The sequence below is a fragment of the Callithrix jacchus genome, chromosome 20, assembly GCF_049354715.1.
Source record: "Callithrix jacchus isolate 240 chromosome 20, calJac240_pri, whole genome shotgun sequence".
NCBI lineage: Eukaryota > Metazoa > Chordata > Mammalia > Primates > Cebidae > Callithrix > Callithrix jacchus.
In genome coordinates this window covers 23,064,471-23,087,694 of record NC_133521.1, presented here as the reverse complement: position 1 = coordinate 23,087,694, position 23,224 = coordinate 23,064,471, and the positions used below count along the sequence as shown (strand labels likewise).

Sequence of the window (23,224 nt, the reverse complement as noted above, 5' to 3'; positions counted from 1 at the left end):
TCACATTCAGCTAGTCACTCAATATGAGAATAATTACCAACTATTTTAGCCAGGGGCTGCTTTTCTTCAGAGAGCAACAAGGAGCTTTTTAATTTTTATAAACACTTCATTTTCTTAATTTTTATAAACATTCACTATTAGTGCTTCATTTAACACCAGAAGACATCAAGAAAAATCCCATTTCCCTTCTCATCTGCACCACTCCCATGACCACACGGGCACAAGAATTCAGAAGCAGAATGAAGAAAGAGACTCATCTCTGCTTAGTCAAGCTTTCACAGTTCCTAATTGGATTTAGGAAGATGTGATTATTTTCACTCGCCTGTTCTCTCTACTGAATGTGAAAGGAATGACTCAAGACTTGTGACAGAGTTCTAACTCTCCATATTGTGAATTTAGAGAATATCACCTCTATGGGCAGATCCAGATGTGTAGTGCGAGGAATTCGAGATGGTGGCTCCAAGATGCACATATTCAGTTGAATAGCAGTTGAAGCTACTCCAAAATATGGGGTACCTTTAAAATATGGGGTATCTCAGCAGTTGAGGCTGAGAAACTAATGCTCTAAAATATAGCACTTTGAAATGCCAAACTGAAGGAGCAACCTCAAGGTCTCTCAGACCTTCCTCCCTCTGTCACAAAGCACAGAATGAGGCTCTTCTCTGAAGTTCCCTCATCCACCTAGAAACCAGACCCTCAAAGAAGAATGCAATTGACTTCCATCTTTCCCCAGAAATCTCAGTATCTATCACAGAAAAGAAGAAAGAGAGCCACAACCACCCCTGGGAGGGCTTTCTCACAAGAAAATGTGCACTCCTTGGGATAGTTCAAATTCCAAAGGGAAACATTTACAATTAAATTTCTGTCTGTGGGTTTATTCACGTCCCCTGAAAATCATGTACTCTTATGCCCCCACTTTCTGCTTCCCAGTGGTAGTGTATTTAAGTGTCAACCATCTATTTCTTTTTTGGAGTGTTCGCATTTTGTATGACTCCCATACACATGTGTGCATGTAATAAATGTTATATTTTTCTTTTGTTGACCTGTCTTTTGCTATCAGAGTTTCAGTTATGGCTTTTTATGATGGGGAGGAAGGGATTCACCCCCTTACCACTTGTACACAACCAAACTCCACATCCTAAAATTCAATTATCCCTGAACATCACAGTGTGGCAGGGCCCAGTCTTATCATCTCTCCCCTCCTGTATCTTCCTCCCTATGTCTCTTATATTGGTCAAGATTGCCATGCAGTCCTCTAACTCATAAACCAGCATGCCGTTTTATAGCTCTCCCACTCATCATCCCCAGTTTTCTTGGGTGCATCTTCTTAAGATCAATAATACTGTACCTACCACATTTTCTCTACCCTCACTGCTACAACATGGTCCAACTCCTTAACACTTTACGCATACATTTCTTGACTAGTTTTTCCAAAGATTTCTCCCACCATAAGCTTTACTTGTTCCTCCCAATATTTCCCAGTTGTCACAGTAAACTTTCTCCAATGTAAACCTAAGTCACTAAAATCTTTTTTTTTTTTTTTGAGATGGAGTCTCGGTCTGTCTCCCAGGCTGGAGTGCAGAGGCACAATCTCAGTTCCCTGCAACTTCTGCCTCCTGGGGTCGAGCTACTCTCCTGCCTCAGCCTCCCAAGTGGCTGGGAATACAGGTGCCTGCCACCATGCCTGGCTAGTTTTCATATTTTTAGTAGAGATGGGATTTCACCATGCTGGCCAGGCTGGTCTTGAACTCCATGATCCACCTGCCTTGGCCTCCCAAAGTGCTGGGATTACAGGTGTGAGCCACTGCACCCGGCCTCACTAAAATATTTACACTTACATCATCGCCCATTTCCCTTCAGGATAAACTCCAGACTTCTTAGACTCCCTGAAGACTCCTGCATAATCTGAACCTTGTCCTACTCTCTGCCCCCTCCCTAAATGTAAATGTACTCTATTCTCTGATCTATGGAACCATGTACACCCCTTTACCATCAAGCTTCTTTTGCTATTTTGGTTTTATGTCTCTGTGGCAAATGCCTTACATCAGGATTGGGTGTTTTGTTTTTGTTTTTTTTTCCTTCCCTGCTGCCCCAAATACAAACAAAGGGCTTTGATTCTTCTCTAAGCATTTGATTAATCTACAAGGAAATAGTGTGCTAATGACAGCATACAACAGGAAATTTTTTTTTTTTTAAATAAGGAAAGAAGGGAAGAAAAGAGGAGAAAAAGAAGGAAAGAAATGCTTTATAAGGTGCTGAGTTTCTGCAATGGTCCAGTTCATTTAAATGTTGGAATTCTTTTTTATTTTTTTAATGGATTGGAGGTTTCAGTGGGACGGGAGAATCACAAGGAATCAGGTGTTCAGAGGAATGGATTGAGTAGAGGTGAGGAACTAGGATGTTGAAAAGTAAAAAAAAGGAGAGAAGGAGAGGAAGAAAGAGGAAGAAAAAGAGGGAGAGAGATCAGGAATATTGCTTCATTCTAAAAATGGGTATTAATAATGGCTGATCAATATTTTGTGTATTTAAAATGGAGAACTCTATAAATATTTATTGAGTTTACTTGTTCCGGATCTGAGTTGAAGTCCTGGATATCCTTATTAATTTTCTGTCTCGTTGAGTCTAAATCTCGTTATGGGTCTTATGTATCTGGGTATTAAGATCTCTTATTGTTGCATTGATCCTTTTACCACTGTATCTTTGCTGCTTTGAAATCTATTTTATCAAATGTGAGAATTGCAACTCCTGCTTTTTGTTTATTTATTTATTTTTGCTCTCCATTTGGTTGGTAAATTTTTCTCCAAACCTTTGTTCTGAGTCTTTGTGTATCTTTGGATATACTGTTAGGTTTTGGCTGTATCTTTTGATTTAGTCGATTTAAATTTAGGGTTACTGCCATTTGATGTTAACTGGCTATTTTATCCATTCGTTGATGTAAATTCTTCTTTATGTTGATGCTCTTTACTTTTTGGTATATTTTTAGAAAGGCTCATACTGATTGTTCCTTTCTATGTATAATGCTTCTTTCAGAAGTTCTTGTAAAGCTGGCCTGGTGGTAATAAAATCTTTGAGTACTTGCTTGTTCATAAAAGATTTTATTTTTCCTTCAGTTGTGAAGCTTAGTTTGGCAGGATATGAGATTCTAGGCTGAAAGTTCTGTTCTTTACGTATATTGAATATTGGACCCCACTCTCTTCAGGATTGGGTGTTATCTCTAAATATGAGAATTACTATCTTCTAAGTAAAATTAACTCATTCATAGTATAAATACTTTGACTTATTGAAACCAGCATTCTCTATTTTCCACTCTTTCTGGTCATTTCACAGCCTTTGTTTCTTCCTTAAGTCCTATTGGTTGAGATTCCTCTGTTTTTCTTCCTTAGGCCTAAAATTTTAGTGGTCTGGGGGTTTGTACTCTTGATCTATTTTTCTAAGTTTTACCTTATGTTTTTTAATAAACATACTTAAATGTAGGTAATTCTGAACTATTTTAGAGATGACCAGCATCTATATTCCCCACATAACAAAGCGAATCTCAGCATGCTTTAAATTCCATCTGCCTTTTTTTATCCATCCACAACTTATTGTATATTGAAATCAGCTGAGATATTTTAGTTAGAAAATTAATTTTTAAAAACTCAGCACACTTAAAATTGAGAATAATTTTTTTCTGGTTTATTTGTTCACCATTGTTTCTTTTATCTGAATTCTTTCTCTTGGGTTTATTTTTTCCCCTTGCTGTTAATTCGTTTCAAGGAGATCTGCTCATGGTAAATTTTCCAAATCTTTGTATATCAGCAAATCTATTGATTTTACCCTCAAACTTGAATCAGGCTTTGATTGGGTATAGCAATGCAGATTCAACATGAATTATCTCCCTGACATTTGAAAATATTGCTCCATTATCTACTGTATGCATCGCTGCTGCTGAGAAGTCTGTTGTCAACCTGATTCACATCACTTTATGAAAAATTTGTCCACCCATTCCACCATACCTCACTCCAGAATCTTCAGGAATTTTCTTTAGTAGCTTAAGATTTTATCATATAGTGTCTTAGGTAGGTTTACTTATTCATTTATTTATTTTTTACATGACATAAAAGAATATGTTTTAACCTAGTAACTTACCGGATTATTAAATTCTATGAATTTGCTTTCCATTATATGTTTAAATTATTGCTGGGTCCCTTCTGCTATCCAATTCATGTGCTGGTGTTTCTTGTTTCAACAAACCGATTTTTAATACCTTAGATCTCTAGTTATTTGGGCTGTGTTTATTAAGGGCTTCCAAACTGACCTCTAAAAGGCATTCTCATTACATGGAAAAGTTATACAAAACTGAGCTGTTATTGAGATGAGCATATCTGAAACAAATGTGTCTAATTTAATGCATTTAGTTTACACTATGCAAGTGTGTAAAAGGCCTGGGCAATTCATGGTTTTAAGTCCTCAGATGGAGGAAGGGAATGCAGGGAAATGGTAGATCTGGATGAATTTCTGACCATGTTCATCTGTGCTGACCATTCAACGACCCCCTCCTTTTCATACCTTTGAAGTCAAGATACAGCTGGTCATACCTATACAAACCTCTGAGAAAAGTAAATGACAAATCTACAATGGTGATTTTTCATTCACTTGTAAAGAGATTGTGATGCCTCATAAGGCACAAAGATAGCTGGGCTGTATGTAGACTTCCATACGCTCTAACAAAACAAAAGGACTATGTTCACATAGCCAGTTTAATGCACCCACACTCAAACACTCAGTAACTGAACTCACGTTTCCCAGTGGCGTGCAGGGCAGATAAGCCAAGGAGAGCACCCGCAAAGCTTCACTTTTGGAATTCTATGACCTTGGGGTATTTACGTTCTCAACCAAACCATTATGTCACCCTAGGGTTTGCATTTAATACCTAGTGTCATACTGAACTGGTAAATGACTTTGAACTCCTTAAAAAAGCAATGAGCACCAAATAACCAAAGCAATGTGTTAGAAGATGTTATTATTAACTCCCTAGCCATCCTTCAGAGTGTCGGACTCCATCCTCCCAAGGAGCAGGGAGTCTAATATTGGTACAAATTCCCTAGATCTTGACATTTAGTTTCAGGGTTTTAATTGACTCCAGACTCACACATCATGTGTCTCATGAAAGACAACAGTCATCTGCACGATCTCATCACCATCTGCCCCCTAAACTGTCTGAAACTCTGGGGACTCCTAGGGAAAGGTGAAGAGAATTTGTCAATTCATTAGCACCCTATTTTCAGAGGCCCTCTAAAAGGTGCATGTGGCAATATTTGCCTGAGTCTGTGATCAAGTCCCTCAGCAGTCAAGGGCATGTATTCTGCAAAGTTTATTCTAAAAAATAATTTTAAAAGTCCATGTGCTAATAATTCTGGCCTTTGCTACCCTTTCTGGTCAAGGTATTACCCCTCCCCTGGCAAAACAGGAAAAATTGGAAACAAAGCACAGATAGTTGTAGTTTTCTAATATAAAAGAAAGGGAAAGAAATGGATATTAACTTAGCAAATCTAGTGCTTACCACTTGCTTTTACTGGCACAAAAGCCACACACACCTATACACTCACATACCACAGATATAGAAAGATCTAGACATAGACATAGACATAGATTTGTATACACATTTTTTCTTCAATATCATCATTGGAGGTAGATGCAATCCTTTCATTAATAGATGTGCAAACAGGCACAGAGCGAGACAAACCTAAACCCCCCTGTGTTTGTCCCTAACCTTCAGCTAAGAAATCATGCATTCTTAGCTATTATTTTTCCACTTCATGGTTGGAAAAATATTGTTTTGTTCATTCCTATATCCCTCCACCTGGCAGAGTCTGGCAATAGTACATGGTCAATGAAATTTTGTTGACTGAATCAAGAGCAGGCTATAATATGATACAAATACAAGTTATAGTGACAGGCTTCATAGACAGGAGCTCAAATTTTGTTGACCTCTTACTATGTTCCAGAACCTCTGCTAGGCAGAGAGATACAGGGATGAGCAGAACAGATATAGTTCCTGACCAACTAATGGGAGAAGAAATAACTAAGACTATATTATTTCTTGGCTGAAGGATATGGAAGAAAGGAGAAGGTTACCGTGAGGGAGACGATATAGGAGTAAGAGAAGGGATGGGTGGGTGCTATCAAGCCCTGAATTAGATATCAGAGTTTGGGAAATCATGTCTCTCCGGAGGTCTTTCTGACCTGTTGTCATACCGACTACCTTGTATGTTATGCTCAAGATTTTGTTTGCTTTGGGAAACAAATATACACACACATACATCAGATGTTGTATTTCTAGGGTCTGGGGTCACTGGATTTAGCAAATAGAAGCACAGAATTTCCAATTAAATTTGAATTTCATATAAACAATTTTTTTAGTATAAGTCTGTCTTAATATATGAGACAGACTGACACTAAAAAATTATCCTTTGTTTATCTGAAGTCCAAGACTAGTTGGATGTATTTTATTTTGGGAATCATTCAACAATTTTAAAGTGAAATAGAATAAAATGTAACTTTTATTAAAATAGAGATTGCAGGCCTAAGTTTTATTGAGTGCTAATTAGACATGCTAATTTTTGAGAAAGCTAACTTTCAAAGATAAGAGCAGTATCTTGCCAAACTCTTTGTCGTGGTTAACCCATGAAGACTACAGAATACCAAGTCTAGTATCTAACAAGCACTCAGTGTCATGATGGTTGTTTACTTAATTTCATTATTGCCAGTGGTGTTCTCATTAACTGATTCATTACACTAATATCTAGTGAACCTTTCTGTTTTCTAGGCACTGTGCTACAGTTTCTCACATACATCATCTCTCTCAATCATTCCAGCATCATTGTGAGGAAAGCATTAATTTCTTGAGATCACAGATGAGAAAACTGAGGCTGAGTAGTACCACATCTTGCTCAAAGTGAGAGAATCCAGTTTTCAACCTAATTCAAGCCTTGCAATAAATACAAACACAGAGTGTTTGGATTTTTATTTAAAACCTCATAAAGAAAGGAAAATGAATTCAAGATAGCTAATTCTAATTAAGTGTTACTAAATATATCTAGCATATTTTTACAGCAAGGCGCTCTTTACCCTGTATAGGTGCTTGTAACAGGCCACCCACTTATCTTCTCTGTAGACCTAAAGAAAGCCAGGCAGTAGAAGCAGGGGTAGAATGCTGAAGAAAGAACAAAGGAACTATGACATCAAAATGACACATTGGTTAGAATAAACAGGAGCTAAAGTCAACAATGCATTCCAGGCCTCAGAGTGTGCTCTAGAGTCTCAAGACCAGAAAGAGGATAAACAGGAGGAATAAAAGACAGTTGTCATCCAATGGCATTGCCGTTAGTTGTGGGAAGCAGACACCACCTAGGCATAAATGGACTCCAGTTCTGACACATCCTTTCAGCTCCTTGCCTTCCAGTGTGATATTAGTCCAGCAGCCAAACATGAAAGGACATTAAAGAGGGAAAGACAAAGTCTGTGACGTCCTGAGTCTCTTGACTGGGAGAACGTGTTGCATGGGGTAGGACACAGCTGCAACAGCCTGAAAAGCTGTTTTGGGTAAGTGTGGATAATAAAAATAACAACAAAATCTACATCCCCAGTGTATAATTTCCAAAGCTCCCTGTAGTGTAAGTATGATACTCATAATTATGCTCATTTTGCAGCTGAGGTCCCAGAAGACCTGAGTGGTTAGTTGTGCAACTCCCCCAAATTTTCACAGAGGCACGTCCACAGGAGAGCTGCAGATGGAAGACAGGTACAGAGAGATGCTGGATGTCAGGCCATTCGGTTCAGTCCCCTGCCCAAAGTGTCAAAGGCCTTGTAAAGAACACTTGCATGCATCTGACTGTCTTCATTTTCTGTTCCTTCTCTCCTTATTGCAGAAGAGCCTAGCCAATGTGTTTCTCCACTGATGTACCCAAAGTCCATACTCCTTCCCTTATCCACAGACGTTGTTAATGGTAACTCTCCCAGCACCATCCACTGGGCCTTTGCCATTTGATCATTCCCATGGGCATAGAAACATGTGGCTATATTTACAATCACACACACACACACACACACACACCACACCACACCACACATGCACACACGTGCACACACATACATATGCACACAAACACACCACACACACACACACACACACCACACCACACATGCACACATGTGCACACACATACACATGCACACAAACACACCACACACACACACACACACGGAGTGAGTGAACCACCTTCTCTGACCCCCTATCTTCTTCCAGTTCTGCCCTACTTGCCTAGTGCTTTAATATAGAAAAGATGGGTCTCTGAATGGATATAAGATTGGATGGATAGATACATGAGAAAACAAATCTATTAAAGGTTAATTATAGAATCTAAGTAGTGTGTATGTGTGTATCCACTCTGTACTTCTTTCTTTCACGTTTATTCTGTGTTTGAAATTTTTCTCAGTAAAAGATTGGGGGAAAGGCTGTATCTATTTCCTGTCACGCTTTTCTTTCTATTCTCCTCAGAAACAACTCCAGTATGTCTTCAATTCCCATTTCTTGTCAAAGTCGCCAATGGCCTTCGTGTTGCTAATGCAGTGTTTCCTCTCCCAACCCTCATACTTGATCTGTGGACAGGCATTTGACACGGGTGGTCACTTCCTTCTTCTCCACTCAACTTCCGGGAGGTCACTGTGTCTTGGTTTCCCTCCCAAATCATGCCCTTACATTCCCCAACATCTAGTCTATAATGAGCCACTGGACTCATTCCCAGATCCCTTTCTATTCACACTCCCATGCTTAGCTGACCCCATCTCATGACTTTCAATGTATCTTTGCAGATTACTTCCAAATATGTACCTTCAACCCAGACCTCTCCCTGAACTCTGAACTCCTATTTCTAACTGTCTATTCTACATCCTCACTTCAAAGTCTAACAGGCATCCCAATTTTAAGATGTCCAAAGTCAAACTCGTGTTTTACCAGCATCTCCAGCCTCACCCAAATCTGCTTATCCACACAGAGACCTCCACGTAAATATGCCCAAGCTGGCCTGCTGAGGGATGGTAGGCCATGGAGAGGAAAACCAAGGCACCCAGAAGGACATTCTGCCAACTGCAAGATGTTTGAATGAGACCATTCTGTCATCCAGTCACCAGCCACCCAATCAGCTAATAATAGATGCATGCATAGGCTTCAGCGAGATCAGCTGAGTTGTCCCAGGCTAGAAGAACAACCCAGATCACCCACGGAATTATGAGAACAATAAAAGGTTGTTTTCTTAAGCCACTAAGATTTAGGGAGGTTTGTTTAAAAAAAAAAAATTGAAGAGCACCTAAAATATTCCAGAAAGTATGTATAATTTTAAGGTGAAAGGATCAGTCTTAAAGAAAGACAATTAGCTAATTCTCTAATGCATGCATTGGGAACTGGACTTGTCATATTTCCTTGAATATTTATGAGGGAATGTATCCCTTATATCTTGAATATAGGCTTTTAAACTGCCCCATTTTCTCGCCCAGGAAACTTCTCATAGTAGGACAGCTTCTTCCAACTATCTTGAAAACTCTTGAGTTTCTTGCACACTCTAAGTTGTTGAGATGTCCGAGTTGATGCATTCCTTTCTTACATACACTGCAGACAAGGAACAGAGACAGATCTACACAAATATGCCCTCTGCTTTCATGTTTAATGCCATGTGATATCTCCTAGATTGTAAATCTGATTAATGTAGTTCATGTGGCTAACACCCCTCTATCATGTATTGATTCACTTTTGAGATTGAATCAAAGTATGCTGAATTATTAAAGAGTTAATTTTTGACTCTGGGTTGGATGCAAATATGTTTTCAAAGTGCACTATATTTCAAAAATTATTCCAGAAACTTCATTAGGAAGTTACTGAAATCTACCAATTTTGGATTTGATCTGTCAGAGTAGCCTGAGGACATAGCAACTACATAGGCCCCAGATCCTGACCCGGAGCAGTTTAAGTTAACAAAATCTTGCTAGTGAATCAGCGGTCTGCTCTGATTGCTAGAGTAAAGTGATCGATTCTTAAGGGCCTAGAAAAAGCTTGAAGATTGGGCTGTGTGCAGTGGCTCACACCTGTAATCCTAGCACTTTGGGAGGCTGAGGCAGGTGGATCATGAGGTCAGGAGTTTAAGACCAGTTTGGCTAACATGGTAAAATCTCATCTCTACTAAAAACACAAAAAATTAGCTGGGCATGGTGGCAAGTGCCTGTAATCCCAGCTACTTGGGAGGCGGAGGCAGGAGAATCTCTTGGACCTGGGAGGCAGAGGTTGTGGTGAGCTGAGATCCTGCCACTGCATTCCAGCCTGGTGACAGAGCAAGCCTCCATCAAAAACAAACAAACAAACAAAAAACCTTGAAGATAGCTACTTTTACTTCTTTGTCCTCTTCCTTCCCTCCTATCGCTGTCTGCTAGCATGGAAGGAGCCAGGCCTGTGGGAACTACTGTTTGAACTTCCCCCAGCTAGCCTCAGGTACATGATTCTTGCCTGTGCCCCCAAACTTCCCTGTGTGACACCCGGTTAATCCTTAATGTATGGCACTGCCATTGTAAATTTATCAGCCATCTGCCCTACTAGCCTGGTATTCCTTAAGGTCAAGTACTGAGTCTTATTTACATCTGCACACACCCTATGCCCAGCAAGGGGTTCTGCACAACGTGGGTGCTCCAAATAGGCTTATTGATTGAATGAAATCAACAGCTTCCTGTCTCATTATTGAATATAGATCTCCCCCAAGAAGCTTGTGAACTGATGAAAATTACACAAGTGTTTGTTACTGTCATCATCATCATCATCACTCACTTCATTTCAGTAGCTGTGTTTCCTGGATTTAATTTGTTTCCCCAATCTTCATTATCTAGTTAGCAGTGGGAGGCTGGGCAGAAATCCAGGCCTCCTGCCTCCAAGTCTGTTCATCTTCCCTCATAACATTTTTACCATTAGCCTGATGGAGACCCACAGCAGTCAACATAGCGAGAGCACAGAGAGGATTCTGGGATCGCACAGCCGGGCCATGGCTCCCAAGTAACACATGAGAAGAAAGTTATCACTCAGAAAACAATTACCCTGTCACATGACCAGACACGGTGGCTCACACCTGTAATCCCGGCACTTTGGGAGGCTGAAGCTGACAGATCACTTGAGTTCTGGAGATCAAGACCAGCATGGCCAATATGGCAAAACCCTATCTCTACTAAAAGAAAATACAAAAATTAGCCAGGCATGGTGGCTCATGCCTGTAATCCCAGCTACTCAGGAGGCTGAAGAAACAACTTGAACCTGGGAGGCAGATGTTGCAGGGAGCCAGGGTGGCACTACTGAATTCGAGCCTGGGCAACAGAGCAAGACTGTCTCAAAAAAAAAAAAAAAATTAATTACCCTGTCCCCTCACTCTGCTCACCACTCTATTTTTTTCCCTGTTTATTATTCTCACAAGAATATTGTGAAGTAGGTAATAATTTTGCAGATGAGGAAACAGTGGCAGTGAATTTTCTAGGGCAAGCAGCGAATCAGTGGCTTGACCACTCAATGCCATTTATGCGAACTCACCACCCTAGATGTCCTAAGGATGTCTCTACATGGCTCAAGAAGGGTTTCTCAAAGCCCTGCTTCTAGGCACAATGGAAAACATGGTGTCTATTTACAAATCCAACCTTACTGGAGGCTGAGGAAAGAGGAGGCAGGTATTAGGAAAAATAAACAAAAACAGATAAAACAAAATGGCAGGTTTTTAGGACCAAGCAGTCCTTCAAAACAAAAGGGAGACTAAAGTAGACATATTTAGTGAATATGAATCTGCCATTACTTAAATGTTGAAGCCCTTTAACCTGAGAAGGTTAAATATGCTGTGTGTGGCTCTACTCCTGGACCCAGCATTTCACAAACACCTGGAGAGTGTAGCTGACATATCTCCTCAGGGTGGCATGGGGCATCCAAATATCGTATGGGATATACTTACACTAAAAAGTTATTTTCCATTTATCTGAAATTACAATGTAACCTAGTATCCTGTATTTTCATGGACTAAATCTGGCAACCCTACACAGGTATCTTTTTGACAGTGAGGACACTCTATGAGAAGATGAGTGCTCCTGTGTCATTGATCAGAACTGAGACCATGTCCATGCTGGCCTCCAGCCAGGGGGTGGAGCCTGCATAGATGACTTGGATCACTGTGGATCATCCCTTTGGGCCTCCTAGGAGAACATGGACACGAGTTAAAATGAAGGACTTGGGAGACACAGAGCAGGGGATGGGAGTCAGAAAGGCAATCAGCTTCATTACTATCAGTATTACAGGGGCTCCAGAGCTGACACCCTCCTTTGCAATGCATGTATTCTTAGTGCTTGGTCTGACCTTGCTATGGAAAGAGCTGGATACATGAAATGGGATGACCTCCAGCCTTCATTTCTCTTTACTTCTTGGCATGTCCTTCAGCAGTGACTGCTTCTCGTCCCTCACATCTTTCAGGACAATGCCTCAGTGGGCCTGCTGTGGAAGGAAAGCTGCACTGCAGGAGTCAGAAGACATTCTTCTCTGAGTGATGGATCCGGCTCTGGATCATGTATGCCTATGGGCAAGCAAGTTTGGCTTTCAGGCCCTCTCTCAACTCCCCTGCAAAAGGGAGTGCTTGTTGTAAAGAACTTCAAGTACCCCCTCACTCTGGCTATCTTTTAGCAGAGTCACCTCCTGGCTCTTCCTACCCTAATCGAGCTTTGACATTGCTAAAGTGCCTCTCTCTTTTTTTTTTAAAATCAAAGTTCTAAAAAAAGTTAAATATATCCTGGGCACAGTTAGGTAGGCATTGCTGATAAAAGACGAACAAAGTGTGCTGAGCACACAGTCCAAGAGAAGTGTAAGAGATAGACATACAAACAGCCACGTGCCACTGAGTGTGGGGGCATGCCATTGTAGAATTGTAGAGAATGTACTGGAGGATCTCTGAAAAAGGAGGGAGCAAATTTCTCTATCCCAGGGAACCTGGGAAAAACTCAGAGAGGAGGTGATTCCTGACCTGGGTCCTTAAAGATGAGCAGGGTTTCACCAGTGAGTGAAGAACTTGGTGAGTTAGGGGAGAAAGGGAGGCTCCATGGTGGAGCCTTTCTGCAGGCAGAAAGAAGGTTCCATGGTGGAAACTAATAATGAAGAGAGGTAAAGGGCCTGCTTGCCTAACCATAGGGACAAAAGAGCAGGATGGGCTGAGCACAGTGGCTCACACCTGTAATCCCAGCACTTTGGGAGGCTGAGGTGGGCAGATTACCTGAGGGCAGGAGTTCAAGACTAGCTCGGCCAACATGCTGAAACACATCTCTACTGAAAATATAAAAATTAGCCGGGTGTGGTGGCACATGAACCCAAGAGGCAGAGGTTTCTATGAGACAAGATCCTGTCATTGCACTCCAGTCTGGAAGACAAGAGCAGAAAGAAAAAAGAAAGAAAGAAGAAGAAGGAGGAGGAGGAAGAGGAGAGGAAGGAAGGAAGGAAGGAAGGAAGGAAGGAAGGAAGGAAGGAAGGAAGGAAGGAAGGAAAACAACAACAAAAGGGCAGGATGCATCCAGCGAGTTTTGTGCACACCTAGAAGAAAATTATTTTTAATACATCAATTCTTAAAATGCCTTTGCTGGCAGCATTAATTCACTTTGGTGATGTTGAAGCTTCTTAACGAATAGCATTGCCAGCAATGCATTTCACAGTGATATGACTCATTATCCTACAATAGTGCTTAAACACAATGAGAATGTGTCAACCCATACACACTTAATTCATTCACAAAGTGGATCCCAGCAGAATGGCCAAGTTCCACAAGCAGCATTCACCCTGCCTTTCCATCTCATAGTGTTTTATAACATCGTCAACCTAACCGAGGTGCCTAGAAGGACAAGTGGTGGTTTTCAGGTTGAAAATCAAGTGTCCATTCCTTCCCACGGGAAGCTGACATCTCATTTTTTAAGGGTGACATGCCATTACAAAGACGCATTGAAAGGTGAAAATTCAAGCACACTCTTAAACATCCTAAGTGGCACACGAGCTAGAAAGAAACTCTCATTAGATGTAATGACTCTTCTACCTTGAAATGCAGGGGAAGGACGTACGCTACAAGAAAATAGAGCACATGTCGGGTAAATCTAAGCATGCTCTCAAAGAGACCAGAACAGACGAGGTTTCATTCACTTCACATCCACAATACAAGTGAAGCCAAAATATGGATCCATAGATGAGCTTCAGTTTAGTTAGGAGCTTTCTCTCAAAAATGACCATGGCACAGTGCAAAAAGTGCCTGCATTGAAGGGAGGGGCATTCTGATTTTTAGCAAGTGCCATTTAGTTATCATTGTCATCATCACCGTCAGGGTCTGGGAATGATATTCGCCTGCCCTGAGCTAGCTAAGAGTTTTCTTTGAAAAAGCCTCCCCAAGTGAAGGCTCTTTATAATCTCCACATGGAGGTCAAGAAACTGAGAAAGATGGCAAGACATGGTACCCAAGGTTACACAGCTAGAGCGTGATGGCACCTCAGTAAGTCCAGGTTTCCCTGAAGCCAAACGGAGCATAGTTCCATGGAAACCTAGAAAGAGTCAATTATTTTCTCAAGTTCTCTAGACCCTGGAGGGGTTGCAAATTTGAACCAAGAACCCCATTTTTCTGGCTGAGTTCAGATTCTGCCCTTTCAGTTTGCTGGGAATTGCTTCCTCTCTTAAACCTCCCGACCATTTTAAACTTTTGGTCAACTTTCCTTCAACAACTCTAGTCTCTAGTATTTCTGCTTTCTATGTGAAAGGGAATAACTTGATAACCTTTTAAATCCTTCTTTAGAGAAAAAAGAAATAGCCATTTATATTTCTGCTGCGATCCTCGTGGCTCTGTTTGCCTCTGAACTGGCTTTCTTGGCTCTGTGCTCCGTAGGCTTTGTTAACAACTTCTCTTTGAGGTCAGGGTTAGGAATGGTAATTCAGCTATTCACAGAGGCTGCTGAAGGCACGCCTGAAAGGTGTCCAGAGAGCCAGCAGGCATGGGCCATGATTTCAATGGACAAGGGCAAGAGTCAAGAGTCATTTCCCCATGTGGTATATACGTGAGTGTGAGACAGAAAGAAAAAGAGAGAGAAGGAGAGAGAGAGAGAGAGAGAGAGAGAGAAGACAGAGATTATGGGAGGGGCAGGAAAACATCAATATATGCTCTTCTAAAATAAGTTTAACTTCTAGGCAGAATCTTGGTTTCCAAACATGCTTATGGAATCTTCATTTTTTCCCATTTCAAAGCTTCCTGTTGCATCCAGCATTTCTAGAAATACTCCTTTGTAGAACAGCAGTGCTGTAAGAACAAAGGGCCACCATAAAATAGAAATTGGGACACAACACATTCTTTTCCAAACAGCAATATATCAAAGGCTTGGTTCTCATCCCATGATGGGAGAGGCTCCTAAGGTTAGGCATGGTTTGAGTATCCCCTTCCCACCTGCATGCTGTGATCTGAGAAAATATATAAACCCCGGCATAGAATTTCCAGCACTCTGAATGTACAAGGAAGCCAAAGACCAAAACTCCAAGTCATCCCTGTGGGTGGCTGGGATGTCAGAACCCAGTGACCCCATGCTTTGACTCTGGTTTTTTATTTTCTCATCGGGGCAACCCAATTTGCTTCCCACTGACACCATTACAACAGACTCTAGGGTGTGGTGTCTCATTTCCTATTTAAGATCTTTGTCCGGGCAGTCATCTCTTCCTTTGTTCCTTTTCATATGGTTAAGACAGGCTGTCTTTTCCAGAAGACTTTATTGAACCCTAAAAGACAAAGAATGGAAAATAAACTCAGTGAACATAAAGTCCATTAAGGAGAGCATGGATCTGATGGGGGGTGGCGAGAATCTGATTTTACCTGCATGTTTCTCTCTTGTAAAACTCCTTTAAGCGATGGCACAAAGGAAGACCTCAAGCCAAGTTCCAATTTGCAGCTCATCAGTTAAAACCTGGATGCATAATGTATATATATCATGGAATATTACTCAGCCTTAAAAAAGGAAGGAAACTCTGATACATTCTACAACATGGATGAACCTTGAGAGCATTATGCTGAGTAAAAATAAGCCGGTCAGAAAAAGACAAATATTATACAATTCCACTTAAACGAGGTACTTAGAGCAGTCAAATTCATAGAGACAGAGAGGAGAATGATGGGGGCAGGGTGAGAGGGAGAAATTGGGAATCACTATTGAATAGGTACAGTTTCACTGAAGTCACTTTAAAACAATTGTGGGTTAACCATCTGAACACTGAAAAAGTAGCTAAGATTGTAAATTTTACCCTATAAGTATTTTACCACAATGATTTTTTTTTAAATTGAAAATGTTGGCTGTATTTCAACAATTATTTTCACTTTTCGTCCTGGTTCCATCGTCTTCATGGATGTTGGAATCTTCAGATCCCACCAACTAGGATCTAAACCACAAGTAATTTTCTTGACCTTGTTTGAGACAAATGAGATTCTATATTAAATGATTTAAACTGACTTTTATGTTTAAAAATCAAACCCACTACCCCACTGAGTGTTCACCATTCAAATTAAGAATTGGCCAGGCATGATGGCTGACACCTATAATCTCAGTGCTTCGGGAGGCTGAGGCAGGTGGATCACCTGAGGTCAGGAGTTCAAGACTGGCCAACATGGTAAAGCCCCATCTCTACTAAAAATACAAAATTAACGGGGCATGGTGTTGTATGCCCATAATCCTAGCTGCTTGGGAGGCTGAGGCAAGAGAATTGCTCGAACCTGGGAGGTGGAGGTTGCAGTGAGCCATGATCGCAACATTGCACTCCAGCCTGGGCAGAAAGAGCAAAACTCTGTCTCAAACAAAATAAATAAATAAAAAAGAATTAAGGGTACTTGTCAGGGTAAGCACAAAACAGAACTGAGGCACTGTGGCATGAATGGCTTTCAAGAAGGTAACACCAAATTAACAGCCAGAAAGAAGATCTGCCTTCCTTTCTATTAGTTAATTATCTTGTTCATTTGTTTTTCTAGTCATTTAATAAATAACATTTTGCTTATCAACCTTTTACAAATTCTTGGAATAATAAGAGCGATACTTTCATCCCTTCATCCAATTTCAAAGCCTGGGGAAAAAAAGACATGCATGCACAACTAAGTAATCAACTTTGGATTCTGCTGACATTTATTAAGCTCCTACAGTAGGCTAGGAAACAGGCACATAAAACTACATGGCCATGAGTTTCTAATTTAATTCTGTTTCCTAGCCAAACTGGATCAAAAAGCTATTGTTTTTCCGACATCCTCAACAACTCACTTAATTGCTGTATTAATCTATTTTTTGAAACATGCGCCCTGGCCATCCCTTATCCTGTCTCATCAAAATTACTACTCCTGCTCTGTTGCAGCCACACATTATTGTGGAGTTCCATGGACAGCTTAGGGGAAGAGATTTGGATGTCATCATGATCAGTAGATGACTGCTCAAGAATATAGATAGTGAGACCACAGGAGGGACAAGGAAGGAGCCTCGGAGATACCCAGCACCTAAAGAAGTGGGAAGAGAAATAGAAGGACCAGAGGAGAGAGGAGGGAATTACCAAATTCAAAGGACAAGAGAGTTTGGAGGAGAAAATAAGGGTCAATAGCATCTAATGTTGCCCAGTAACATGAGAAGCGATGAGTCCTTCAGATGTGACACTTGGGAGATTCCTTGGATTGCCTTAGAGTTGGGGTGGTAAAAGTGGTAGTGGCTATGAATAGAATGCACTACAATGAAGCAAATAAATGTGGATTGTTCTCCTAAGACAATTGACCAGGAAATTAATGAGGCATCTCAAAGGAGAGTAGTCTCAAAGGGAGATGAGTGGATCCAAGGTTTGGAGGTGCTTCTCATGGTATCCGTTGTTGAAAATGACTTTTGTAAATGGGGTAATTTTGAGATAGAGGGAAAGAGAGGAAGAGAAAGAGAGGGTGAGAATGAGGATATACTCAAGACTCAAGAATTAAAAATGTAGTCCGAGAAGGGAAGGTCCTAGGGTGGTGATGGATGAGAGCCAGAACCAGGAACACCCTGAATGGGAGAAAAACCCTTTTCCATAGGAAAAGTGCACCAGGCTCAATTCCGCTTCTTTCATGGAGTCCTCCATCTAGACCTCAGTTCGCCTAATGCTAATCCCCTTTCTCACTGCTGCAGGGCTATATGCAGGGTGAGTGCAGAACAATTATTTGTGGACAACAAGAACAGAGAGATGGTGCTCTGCATGGTTCAGAAACAACTTTTGCATGGACTCCTCTTTGGAGGCCTGGGTGTGTTGAGCCAGTTCATTCCAGCATGGGCAGCAGACGCCTCAGCCCCAGTGATGTCTGCCCCTCTCTGAGTCTCCATCCTTGCCTCTCTCCTTCCCATTTAACTTCAAACTCTATTTCTTGTGAATTTCTCCTCCTGAGGACAGAGACACTGGGACATTCTGTAATGTGCTGGAAAAATCCAGTCCTTAATAAAAAGGCAGGCAGAACCTTTCTTCCCCACAGCAGGGGTAGCTGAGCAGTACTTGGCCAGGTGCAGGGAGGACCATCTCTTTATCCCCTCCCCTTCCTTTGTCCCCCAGGGGGCACGTTCCTGGAAGCACTAATGGTTCTTAAGCTCAGGCAGTGCCCAGCTGTGAAGTGAGGCTCCCTTCTTCAAAGAAGTCAGCAGCCACTTGCTCTGCAGGATACAGGGGAGAAATCGAACCCTCCACTAGAGAGACAGTGGGTGGTACACTCTGCTGCTGGCTGCAGCCACCTGCCTCCCATTCCTGCAGCTGGGACTGATGGACCCAACCAAGAGGTTCGGCCCAGCCCCTGGAAGAAGAGCTGGCCCTCCCAGAGGGCAGGACTTCCTACTTGTCAACCCAAAACTTCACCATTGTCATTGACCCTGAGCCCAGGCCTCCTCCTGAGTACTCAGTTTCTACCTCGTGCTGATGACAACTGCAGCCTGTGTCCTAGACAACTGAGTCCCTGAACATCTGCCTACCTAGAGATAAAACCTTTTCTCCCCTTCCTTTCACTGTTCCCTGTGTAGGAAATGCAGTCCATCCCTACTCATCGGCCCTGTTCAGGAGTTCCTGTTTCTGCTGCCTCAGTTCCCCAGTTCAAGTCACAGATACAGTCTCCTCCTACACCCTCCTTGCCTAGCCACCTGCCCTGACACTACCCTAACACCAAGGGGGTTTCCCAAAGCTGACTGCACACCTGAGTCCCACTATGTATGACCGGGCTTCCTGATTCCTCAGGTGCCTCAATGGTCCTGTCCACAGGGGGGCATGGAGGCTGCGGTGAGCTGGAGAGGTAGAGCGGTGCCTCAATGCCCGCAGGTGTCCATGGTGGGGACCACTGCTTTTGCTGGGGTTTTGCTCTTGTTGAGGACAGATCTGGCAGCCGTGTATCCCTCAACTCCAGCTCCCACTTCAATCCTGGAGCACACGATGTGCCCTTAAGACACTGACCAGCTGGAGACAGGCAGACAAGCCTAGATTTGAGTCCAGACAGACTTGAGTTTGAATATAAGCTCGCTTATTATCTGTGTGACTTAGAGCAAAATCACTTAACCCCCTGGAGCCTCTGCTTGCTCCTTTATAAAGCCTCCCCTGTGGGTTTCATGGGATAACAAAACAAGAAGGCATAGGAAACACACCTGACATTTTCAGGCATTGAAAAGAACCCTGTGCTTCTGTCTGTCCTGTCTCCTGGAAAAGTAGGCAGGCCCACCCGGCTTTGATCCAAGACCACCCCAGAGTTTTCCCCAGGAAAAGACTTTGGATGGGTTTCCCTAAAGGGAACCACACATGCCAGCAACACGCCCAAGTCTGCCTCCTTCGCAGGCCTGGGGATGTGTTTGATGTAATCAAAAACTGCCCATGCCTGTGAGCTGAATCCCGACATGCAGGCTCACTTCCGACAACATGCATATGTTCCTCCACATTTAATGGGAGCCTGGGGAGCAAATGACTTTTGTCAGGATGTGGGGTCAAGACCTGCCCTCCTGTTCTCCTACAATGGGTTATTTACAACTGTGTGTTTCTCCTGGTGCTGCTTGTCAGCTGCTAATAGCATCCTATTAAGAGAGAACTGGAAGGAAGGAAGGACAGCAGAGGCCTCCACCAGCCCCTGCCCACTGAGGAGGGACTGAGAGGAAGTGCAGGGCAGTGTGGAAGAATTCAGGCTCTGAGGTCCGACTGCTGGGGCTTCATTTCCAGCTTGCTAGTTTGGGACTCTGGGCAAGTATCTTTATCTCTTTTGAGCCTCTATTTCTTCATCTGTAAAATGGGCATTATGACATCACAAGAGACGGCAATGCAGGGAAGTGAATGGCATGGTGCTCACATTCCACAAATGCTGAGCAACATTACAAATAGCTGGAGTTGAGTGAGCAGTACATGAGCTCTAGGGTATTCTGTAATGGAAAGGGAGGGAAGGTAATGGCAGGAGAAAGCACCTACTCTGTGCTACTTCTACATATGCCATTGTATTTAATATTCAAAACAAGCCAAAGAAGTGGGTATATCATTGTCATTCTTTTTTTCTTTCCTTTCTATCCCTGCCCCCCTGCCCCCCAAGATGGAGACTTTCTCTGTTGCCCAGTCTGGAGGGCAGTGATGTGATTTTGGCTCACTGCAACCTCAACCACCTAGGTTCAAGCAATTCTCCTGCCTCAGCCTCCTGAGTAGCTGGGATTACAGGTGCCCACCACCATGCTCAGCTAATTTTTGTATTTTTAGTGGAGACAGGGTTTCACCATGTTGGCCAGGCTGGTCTCAAACTCCTGACCAACCACATGATCGACCTCCCAAAGTGCTGGGATTAACGGCGTGGGCCACCGAGCCCAGCCATTATTGCCATTCTAAGGGAGAAGATGAAAAGGCTCGGAGACGTTAGTGACAGATTGAAAGCAAGGGACATGCAGCCACATGTTCATGCCTCCAGAGCACTCCTTTTTGCCAGCACACTGCCGGTGCTACAGGAGGACTGGAAATTTACAGGTGGGCTGGGCTGCTGCCTGGATAACCTTCAAAGAAGGAGAGACAGGAAATGAGAAAATGACTCACTGAGTCAGGACACCCCTCCAGAACCGGAAGCCTCATGAGCAGGCCTGAGGGAAGTTCCTCATTCCCACATCCCTCTGCTTGGAGCAGACAAAGCAAGGGAAGCCATCTGGAGGTTAGGTAGATCCAGCTAGGTCTGCCAGAACCATCCAGATCAAAAAGACATTCCAGCTCAGCCCTCTTCCAGAGTCTAGCCAAGCCTCCAGCCCTTCCTGCATTCCATTCCCAGTGCTTGGAATACTCTTTACTTCCTTTGGTTTGGCCAATTCCTACCTGTACTGCAGGTCTCTCGTGTAACATGCACTTCCCTGAGACTCCTTACTGGACTATCCAATGTGGTTGAGATACTCGGTCTGGGGCTCTCAAAACGTCCTGCGTTCTGCCTGTCCTGCAGACCTACTCTCTATCTGATTGGTTGCCTTCTGCTCAGGCTCTAAGCTCCAAGGGGACAAGGACTATGCCTTTCACCACCAAGTATCCAATGATGTCATCATTAAAGGAGAGGATGTGTGAGATCCTCAGGACACTGCATGATGATGTGCATAGGAGTAAGGGGTGATGATGGGTGCAGTCCTTTGCAGTATTGCAGGATATAAGCTGTTCATGGACATGCTTCTGAATTGATTCGTTTATTTATTCATTCCTTTAGCATGCATTTTTGGCCTCAGGCACTGCTATACACAAAAACTCCAACAAGTGGCAGGTGATACCACAAGAAGTGGCAGGTGATTTGCTGGTGGGACAGGGTGCTTGGGGAGCTCAAAGGCAAAGGTGGATCATTCTACCTGGGGCCAGCAGGGAAGTCTTATCTGACAAACAAGAAGGTGGGACTTTCTGGACACTGGAGAATCATTATGGAAGGACAGAGGAGCAGCTGGGGAAATTTAAAGCAGTTTAAGAATTATACCATATTCATACATTTTTTCCAAAGCCCCAAGAACACTGACATCTTGGCCATGGAGTTGTACAGAGGCATGGACTCAACGCTCATATCCCTGTTTTCTTCTTAGTTGGGAGTCTAAGCTGGGCTGCACTGTAGCCTCTGCCTAGTGTTTAAATCCTGAGTCTTGGTGAGTACTGTTACCATTGACAGTTTCTGAGACAACTGTAGCCCTCTGCTTCCTGGTGTGGCTGAAACATGACAAATAGAGACCTTCCTCGGGGAGGGGGTTGCTTCAGGGGACCCCCCCCCAGGCTGAGACTGTCTTCATCAAACCACCCATCTCCCTGCAAAGTGCCCCTCCTTCTTATTCAGGTATGATTTTTAAAATTACCAGGTTTTGAGCTAAAAATACAAATACTTTATGTTCCTCCATGGGGGGAAAAATAAGACAAGAGAATCTATGAAAGTAACAAGGAATTTCATCCTTCAGTGGACTTTAGAATGGATATTTTAGACTCAGCCATCCGTAAATATTGGGTAATATCATACTCTTGTACTGCAGAATGAATTCCACAGAACGGGCCACAAATCTGCATTAGGCCAGTGAGGGGTGCTCTCTGTGAGCACTTAAAGATCTAAGGGATGACTGGCATTTTCTGTGCCCAGGTAAACAGATTTCACAGGCAAGAACCCATCAACCAAATAGCACCAACCTTGGGCAACATTCTAGTGGTCCTGTGCCGAGGGGAGAATGCAGGCCATTAGCTCGGGCAGCTCAAGTTAGCTGGAGACTCTGAGTTGAAGTCCTGCTCATGTCAGATCCTGCTTGTGACCTGCCCTAGATCCCAGTGACTGCATGGCTTGCAAGGCCCTGGATGACCTCATACCAGCTGCTGCCTATGCATGATCCTATCAACCCTCATCCATTCTCATCCCAACTTGGGGATCGCAGCATCCTATCCTCCTCCTCCCTCCAACCTCCAGAAGCCCCAGGATACTGCACTTGCTATTCGCTGGGCCTGGCTGAGTCATTCCCCAGGCTTTCAGTGCCGAACTTCATCATCACACCCTCCAGGAAGCTCCCTTGATCCCAGTATGGATCAGCAGCCTTTTCCGCAGTGATGTGTTGATTCCAGGCAATAAATGCCAAGCCTTTCACATGCTCAATGCCACCTTTCTCTCCAGCCTCATCCTCACCCAGGCATCCTCCCCTGCTGCATTAG

At 42.9% G+C, this 23,224-nt stretch overlaps 1 long non-coding RNA gene across 1 annotated transcript; it reads left to right on the top strand.

The window, feature by feature from the left end:
- The first annotated feature begins 7,284 nt into the window (after positions 1–7,284).
- LOC118149741 (uncharacterized) lies at positions 7,285–9,492 on the top strand. The gene is made up of 3 exons (XR_004737410.3): positions 7,285–7,584; positions 7,692–7,783; positions 9,036–9,492. It is a non-coding gene; the product is annotated as an uncharacterized LOC118149741 (long non-coding RNA).
- Positions 9,493–23,224: the final 13,732 nt, after the last annotated feature.